The following is an 8,888-nucleotide window of genomic DNA, read 5'->3' as shown; positions in this document are numbered from 1 at the left end:
ATTCCCAGCAGCAATGTGTGAGAGAATCCAGGTCTCTTTACATCTTTCCACAGAGCCAGTGTGGACCAAATTGGTAACTCTGAGTTTTATGGCCTGGGAGAGACTTCACCTCCCTCACCACTCATCCCACAGAAATATACCACAGCTCACATCCTATTATTTTCCCTATTACATACCCTGTGCTTAAAACAAATGGGTTGCCTAGCAGGAATGAGCAACCCTTTGTGGCAAGCCTTGTCTTGTTATGAGCCACTTCTCAAGCTTGCCTGGCTGCCTGTGGCTGAGGAAGTTTCTGAAACATGTTAAACAGCCCTGACAGCCTGATTGCTAATGAGTCTACATTGTCAGCTGCCTACACTAACCAAGTGATCTTGCCCATGAACCTGTGTCTGGAGGGTATACCCCAGTATACACAAGGCAGAATGGAACATCAGATGTTCATCTTTCTGATTCTCTGAAGTACTTGCTTTCTGTTCATTATTACCAACATTGAAATAGACCCAATGGAGGCCCCGCAAGACAGACCCATCATTGTTTTTGTTGTTGATCTTTCACCTGTGGTGCTGGCCTTCACTTCCATTCGCTGCCTCTCCCTGTGTCTCCTTGGAGCTCTCGCCATCTTGTGGCAGGTCAGCAGGCTTCAGAACGGAAATGTCGACTTTACCTAAGTGTGAAGAAAATCAAATCCAAACTCCTTACCATGCTATACTGTATATGTGCAATGTATACTGTTTATAATTTGCTTCAAAATGCTTCAGTACCAGCTGTGTGATATACCTTATTTCATCTATTCTAAAGTGCCTATCTTTTTCACTTTTAATCAACTCTGATGAATTTTACCATTACTAATATGTCATAATTTAATTAACAGCAAATTTTCTTTCTGGGTGCAGAAAAGAATGATGAATCTTACAACCTATGACATTTTGGATTCATGAATTAATTATTTAACAAAATATTGTGTCTGTCTATGAAATGATCTTTTGAAATACCAGCGTAGGCTGGGGACAGTGGAGGTAGAAAGAAGGGGTGGATTTAGTATATACTTTGAAGTGGAGGAGAAACCGGTAATGTTTATTCATACTGATAAACAATTTTTACAATTCATTGTTAATTAGTTTTAATCCACACTCTGGGGGTGGTTAGTTAACATTCGAATTATCCTAATCATGAATACATACTCAGGAGTGATTAGTTATTATTTGAAAGATCCTACTCAGGTGTTTACATCCTGGAAGTAATTATACCCCAGGATATTCACTTTTTCCTATCTGAACTTGCACTAAGTCAGAAATTCTTATACTTTATTTTTGCCATGGTCCCCTTTGGCTAACTGGTGAACCCATTTCAGAGTCATACTTTTAATACCCAAAATAAAATACATAGGATTACAATCAAAACCAATTGCGTAAGCCTGTAATTATAGCACTTTGGGAGGCTGAGGCGGCAGGATTTCTTGAGGCTAGGAGTCTGAGACCAGTCCGAGGAACACTGGAAGACCACCCCCCCATCCCATCCCATCCCACTCCTCCCCACTGCCTCTACAAAACATTTAAAAATTAGCTGGTCATGTTGCTGTGCACCTGTGGTCCCATCTACTTGGGAGGCTGAGTACTTCCCTGCCATCGCTGTGGTTACACCACAGGCTGAAAAAAAACATAAATGCATTCAAATGCAGTTATCAAAATATTAAAGATACAATTTATGACATTAACATGTCCTTCTTCACCCTCAGCTTTATTAAGGTATGATTGACAAAATTGTATGTATTTGTGGTGTACGGCATGATGTTTTGATATCTGTATGTATTGTGAAATGACTAAGTCAAGCTAATTTAAATAAAATTATCTGACATACTTATTATTATTATTTTGAGACAGAGTCTCGCTCTGTCGCCCAGGCTGGAGTGCAGTGCCGCAATCTCGGCTCACTACAACCTCCTCCTGCCGGGTTCAAGCAATTCTCCTGCCACAGCCTCCTGAGTAGCTGGGATTACAAGCGTGCGCCACCACGCAGGGCTAATTTTTGTATTTTTAATAGAGACGGGGTTTCACCATGTTGGTCAGGCTGGTCTCGAACTCCTGACCTAGTGATCCGCCTGCCTCGGCCTCACAAAGGGCTAGGATTACAGGCATGAGCCACCGCACCCGGCCTACTTTTTAAAAAATTTTTATTTTAGATTCAAGTAGTACATGTGTATGTTTGTTACATGGGAATTCAATGTGTAATGGTGAGGACTGGGCTTCTAGTGTACACATCACCCAAATATTGAACATTGTACCCAGTAGGTAATTTTTCACCCCTTCCTCCCCTCCCACTCTCCCTCCTTTGGAGTTCCCAGAGTCTGTTTTCCCCATCTTCATGTCCATGTGTGCCATTTGTTTAGCTTCCACTTTTAAGTGAGAACATGTGCTATTTGATATTCTGCTTCTGTGTTGGTTCACTTAGAATAATGGCCTTCAGCTGCATCCATGTTGCTGCAAATGACATTATTTTGTTCTTTATTGTGACTGTGTAGTATTCCATGGTACCACATTTTCTTTATCCAATCAACTGTTGGTGGACACTTAGGTTGGTTCCATGTCTTTGCTATTGTACATAATGCTGTGACAAACATATGTGTGCAGGTGTCTTTTTTATACAATGATTTCTTTTCCTTTGGATAGATATACAGTAGTGGGATAGCTAGATTGAATGGTAGTTCCCTTCTTAGTTCTTGGAGATATCTCCATACTGTTTTTTTGTAGAGGTTGTGATGTGCTTATCATTTTTGTGTGGTGAGAACATTTAAGATCTACTTTCTTAGCAATTTTCAAGTATATAATACATTATTATTTACTATAGTCATCATGCTGTACAATAGATCTCCAGAACTGATTCATCCTCACTGAAACTTTGTACATATTGACCAACATCTTTCCATTTCTCCCACCCCAGTCCCTAGTAGTCACTATTCTACTCTCTGCTTCTACCAGTTCAAACTTTCAAGATTCCACACATAAGTGAGATCATGCAGTATTTATCTTTCTGTGCCTGGCTTATTTCAGTCAGTGTAATATCCTCTAGGTTTGTCCATGTTGTCACAAATGAAAGGATTTCCTTCTTTTTTTAAAGCTGAGTAGTATTCTGTTGTGTATACATACCACATTTTCTTTATCCATTCATCCACTGGTGGACACTTAGTTGATTCCATATCTTGGTTAATGTGAAGAATGCTGCAATGAATTTGAGAGTGAAGGTATGCCTTCAACGTATTGATTTCAATTCCTTTGGATATATACCTGGAATTGGGATTGCTAGATCATATGGTAATTCTGTTTTTAATTTTTTGAGAAACCACTTACTGTTTGTCATAATGGCTGTACTAATTTACATTCCAACTAACAGTATGCAAGGGTTCCCTTTTCTCTATACCCTCATCAACACTTGTTATCTTTCCTGTTTTTGAAAGTAGCCATCCTAACAAGTACGAGGTGATATCTCATTGTGGTTTTGATTTGCCTTTCTATGATGATTAGCGACGTTGGACATTATTTTTTTATATCCCTGTTGGCCACTTGTTTGTCATCTTTTGAAAATGTTTATTCAGCTCCTTTGCTCATTTTTAATTGTTTTTTTACATTTATTTTAATTTTTTTTAGTCTTAATTTTTGTGGGTACATAGTAGGTATATATATTTGTGGGGCACATGAGATGTTTTGATACAGGCATGCAATGTGTGATAATCACATCATAGAAAATGGGGTATCCATCCCCTCAAGTATTAAACCTTTGTGTTACAAATATTCCCATTATACTCTTTTAGTTATTTTTACATGTACAATTAAATTATTATTGACTATAGTCAGCATGTTTTGCTATCAAATACTAGGTCTTATTCATTCATTCAAGCTATTTTAATTGAGTTATTTGTTTTCTTTCTAGTGAGTTGTTTGAGTTCCTTACATATTTTGGATATTAACCCCTTATCAGATATACTGTTAGGAAAAATTTTCTCCCATTCTGTAGATTGTCTGTCTTTGTTGATTATTTCCTTTGCTGTGCAGAAGCTTTTTAGTTTAGTGCAATTCTATTTGTCTAGTTTTGCTTATGCTTTTGGGGTCATATCCAAAAATTTATTGTCTAGACCAATGTCAAGAAGTTTTTACATTATGTGTTTTTCTAGTAGTTTTGCAGTTTCAGGCCTTGTGTTTAAGTATTTAATCCATTTTCAATTTTTTTAATATAGTATAAGAGTCCAATTTCATTCTTCTGCATGTGGATATCCAGTTTTTCCAACATCATTAATTTTTTTTTTCTTTCTTTCTTTCTTTCTTTCTTTCTTTCTTTCTTTCTTTCTTTCTTTCTTTCTTTCTTTCCCTTTTCTATAAATAGAGATGGGGTCTCACTATATTGCCAAGGCTGGTCTCAAACTCCTGGGTTCAAGTAATCCACCTGCCTCGGGCTCCCAAAGTGCTGGGATTACAGGCATGAGCACCACGCCTGTCCCCCAAAATCATTTATTGAAGAGACTGCTGTTTCCCCATTGGTACCTTTGTTAAAGATCAATTGACCATAAATGTGTAGATTTATTTCTGGGCTCTTATTCTGTTTCCTTAGTCTATATGTCTGTTTTTATGCCATTACCATGCTGTTTTGGTTACTATCTCTCTGCAGTATAATTTGAAGTCAGGTAACATAATTCTTCCAGTTTTGTTCTTTTTGTTCAGGATGGCTTTGGCTGTTCTGTGCCTTTTGTGTTTCCATGTATATATTAGTATTTTTTATTATTATTTCTGTGAAAAATGTACTTGAAATTTTGATAGGGATTGTGTTGGCTCTATAGATCGCTTTGGGTAGCATGGACATTTTAACAATATTGTGTGTTCTTTTTTATTAACCTAGCAAATAACACGATCTAGAGCAGGTCTATAATCATCACAATTTTTAAATAGTGATGAGCACAACTGATCTTATGAGATATTTGCAACAGCTATAATGTGATATGAAAATATCTTTGATATATGTTGGTGAGAAAGTTGTAGACACTGATAATGAGACTGTAATTTGTTGACTACATTCAATTAGAAATGAATAAAAATAAAGGTGTAATTTTTCCCATCAAAGTCCAAAGAGCACCCCTAAATTCTATTCACAGAACCTCAGGGGAGGAAACCTTGTACCAGAGAGTCCATTAATTAGTATAAAGGGTGTAAGAAATAATATTTCATTGGTGAAATGAATTCTGTTAAAAATATGTGCAACGGCTAGAAATTTTGTCCATGTACCTTCATGCTTGCATGAATAAAAGATAAAAATCTGGCAAGCCAGCCCAACAGTTCAGCATGTTCTGGAATGGCATCTAGGCCTCAGACTTTGTATAATCCTATATAGAGCCAGTTTGCTAGATGTCCCTAGTGATAATAAATGTTGTTTTCAGCCACTACATGTTGGGGGTAATTTGTAACACAGCAATAAATAAATAAAATAAATAAATAGTAACACTTAATAGAAGATTTTCCTGTTCCAACCAGAAGATAAGTTGATCCTGTTACCATAATATTAGGCCAACTATTTCATGTGGATTTTTTATGCAAAGGACTTGCTGGAGTTCCTAAAGATCAGAGCATGTTTTAGGTTGGTGCAAAAGTAACTGCAGTTTTTGTCATTGCTTTTAATGGCAAAAACCGGAATTACTTTTGCACCAACCTATACTTGACCTACTTTACAAGGAGAGACTGTGTGACTGTTTTGGTCCCTGATTGCTAATAAGTGTATGTGTCATAGAATTCAGTCTGACAATTACCTTCATTTTAATATTCTACCTAGTAAGGAGGTTGTAGGAGAGGTGACTTATGGCCCTCGCCTACCTCTAATTTTCAGAAGCTTCCTAAATCTACCAAAAACAATGAGTTTAGGTCCATTTGCAAAGCCCTAGGTAATCTGACTTTTATCTACCTCTCTGAACTTACCTCTCCCCACCTACCCTCACTTCTGTCCAGCAACTCTGATTGTATTCATTTGCTGGGATGCCATAGCAAAGTATCACAAATTGAGTGGTTTAAATACCAGAAATGTGTTGCCTCATACTTCTGGAGGCAGGGTTTGTTCCTTATCAGGGTCTCACTCTGTTGCCCAGGCTGGAGTGCGGTGGCACAATCATGGCTCACTGCAGTCTTGACCTCCTGGGGTCAGGTGATCCTCCCACCTCAGCCTCCCAGGTAGCTGGGGCCACAGGCACGCATCACCACACCCGGCTAATTTTTGTATTTTTTGTAGAGATGGGGTTTCACCATGTTGCCCAGGCTGGTCCCAAACTCCTGTGCTCAAGCTATCCACTCACGTCAGCCTCTCATATTGCTGGGATTATAGGTGTGAGCCACCACGTCTGCCTGGGTTTGTTCCTTTTGGGGGCTGTGAGGAAGAATCTGTTCCATGCCTGTCTCCTATCTTCTGGTGGTTTGCTGGCTATCTTTGGCCTTCCTTGGCTTATAGAAGCATCACCCTGATCTCTGCCTTCATCTTTACATGGTGTTCTCCCCATGTGCATGTTTGCATTCAAACATTCCCCCTGTTTTTAGCCAGGCACAGTGCCTCACACCTGTAATCATGGCTACTCGCAAAGCTGACGCAGGAAGATTGCTTGAGGCTAAGAGTTCGAGACCAGTCTGGATGATCTAGGAAGACCCTGTCTCTAAAAAAATTAAATAAATAAATAAGTTTTAAAAACCTGCCCCCTTTTTGTAAGGACACAGTCATATTGGATTAGGAGCCTACCCTACTCCAGTATGACCTCATCTTAACTAATTACATCTATAAGATACCTATTTTCTTTTTTTCTTTTTCTTTTCTTTTTTTTTTTTTTTTTTTGAGATAGAGTCTTGCTCTGTCACCCAGGCTGGAGTGCAGTGGTGTGATCTCGGCTCACTGCAGCCTCCACCTCCCGGGTTCAAGCAATTCCTGTGTCTCAGCCTTCCGAGTAGCTGGGACTACAGGCATGCACCACCATGCCTGGCTAATTTTTGTATTTTTAGTAGAGATGGGGTTTCACCATGTTGGCCATGACTGGTCTCGACCTCCTGACCTCACTTGATCAGCCCACCTCAACCTCCCATATTGCTAGGATTACAGGCATGAGCCACCGCACCCAGCCAGTTCCCTATTTTCAAATAAGGTCATATTCTAGGGCACTAGAGGTTATGTCTTCAACATATGAATTTTTGGGGAGACACAATTCAACACATAACTCTTGCCTTCTTGCTGTTCCTCTAGCACACTAAGCTGATTTTCATTTCAGGTCCTTTGTACATGGCAAGTCTTTCTGTCTAGAACCCTAAAGAAGCCTGGCTGTTCCCTTCTCAGCATACAAATGTTATCTCATATGCCACCTTCTCAAAAAGGCCTTCCCTGATCACTCTATTTAAAATAGCCTCTCCAGATAAGTTTGTCAGCTGGCTCCTTTCTGCCTATGGATGCCAACAAAGAAGCATCATTAAAGTCTCTCTTCTCCCTTCCGTCGTGTCTAAGTCAGAGTCTCCTAAAGAGCCCGAATAGCTGAGGAAGCTCTTCATTGGAGAGTTGAGGTTTGAAACAACCGACGAGAGCCTGAGGAGCCATTTTGAACGATGAGGAATGCTCACAGACTGTGTGGTAATGAGAGATCCAAACACCAAGCGCTCCAGGGGCTTGGGTTTGTTACATATGCCACTGTGGAGGAGGTGGATGCAGCCACGAATGCAAGGCCACACAAGGTGGATGGAAAAGTTGTGGAACCAAAGACAGCTGTCTCAAGAGAAGATTATCAAAGACCAGGTGCCCACTTAACTGTGAAAAAGATATTTGCTGGTGGCATTAAAGAAGACACTGAAAAACATCAGCTAAGAGATTATTTTGAACAGCATGGAAAAATGGAAGTGATTGAAATCATGACTGAGGCAGTGGCAAGAAAAGGGGCTTTGCCTTTGTAACCTTTGACTATCATGACTCCGTGGATAAGATTGTCATTCCGAAATACCATACTGTGAATGGCCACAACTGTGAAGTTAGGAAAGCCCTGTCAAAGTGAGACATGGCTAGTGCTTCATCCAGCCAAAGAGGTCAAAGTGGTTCTGGAAACTTTGGTGGTGGTTATGGAGGTGGTTTCGGTGGGAATGACAACTTTGGTCATGGAGGAAACGTCAGTGGTCGTGGTGGCTTTGGTGGCAGCCATGGTGATGGTGGATATGGTGGCAGTGGGGATGGCTATAATGGATTTGGTAATGATGGAAGCAATTTTGGAGGTGGCGGAAGCTACAATGATTTTGGCAATTACAACAGTCAGTCTTCAAATTTTGGACCCGTGAAGGGAGGAAACTTTGGGGCAGAAGCTCTGGCCCCTAGGGTGGTGGAGGCCAATACTTTGCCAAACCACCAAACCACAGTGGCTATGGTGGTTCCAGTAGCAGCAGTAGCTATGGCAGTGGCAGAAGATGTTAATTAGGAAACAAAGCTTAGCAGGAGAGGAGAGCCAGAGAAGTGACAAGGAAGCTGCAGGTTACAGCAGATTTGTGAACTCAGCCAAGCACAGTGGCGACAGGGCCTAGCTGCCACAAAGAAGACATATTTTAGACAAATATTCATGTATATGGGCCAAAAACTTGAGGACTGTATTTGTGACTAATTGTATAACAGGTTATTTTAGTTTCTGTTCTGAGGAAAGTGTAAAGCATTTCAACAAAGGGTTTTAATGTAGATTTTTTTTTGCACCCATGTTGTTGATTGCTAAATGTAATAGTCTGATCGTGACGCTGAATAAATGTCTTTTTTTTAATGTGCTGTGTAAAGTTAGTCTACTCTGAAGCCATCTTGATAAATTTCCCCAACAGTGTGAAGTTAGAATTCCTTCAGGGTGATGCCAGGTTCTATTTGGA

The 8,888-nt window shown here is 39.9% G+C and overlaps 1 pseudogene; it reads left to right on the top strand.

Annotated features, from left to right (window-relative positions):
- Positions 1-503: 503 nt before the first annotated feature.
- On the top strand, positions 504-8,358 carry LOC116811137 (heterogeneous nuclear ribonucleoprotein A1-like; annotated as a pseudogene).
- Positions 8,359-8,888: the final 530 nt, after the last annotated feature.

This window comes from Hylobates moloch, unplaced genomic scaffold (genome assembly GCF_009828535.3).
Source record: "Hylobates moloch isolate HMO894 unplaced genomic scaffold, HMol_V3 SCAFFOLD_7, whole genome shotgun sequence".
NCBI lineage: Eukaryota > Metazoa > Chordata > Mammalia > Primates > Hylobatidae > Hylobates > Hylobates moloch.
This window is presented reverse-complemented; position numbering and strand designations above follow the sequence as displayed.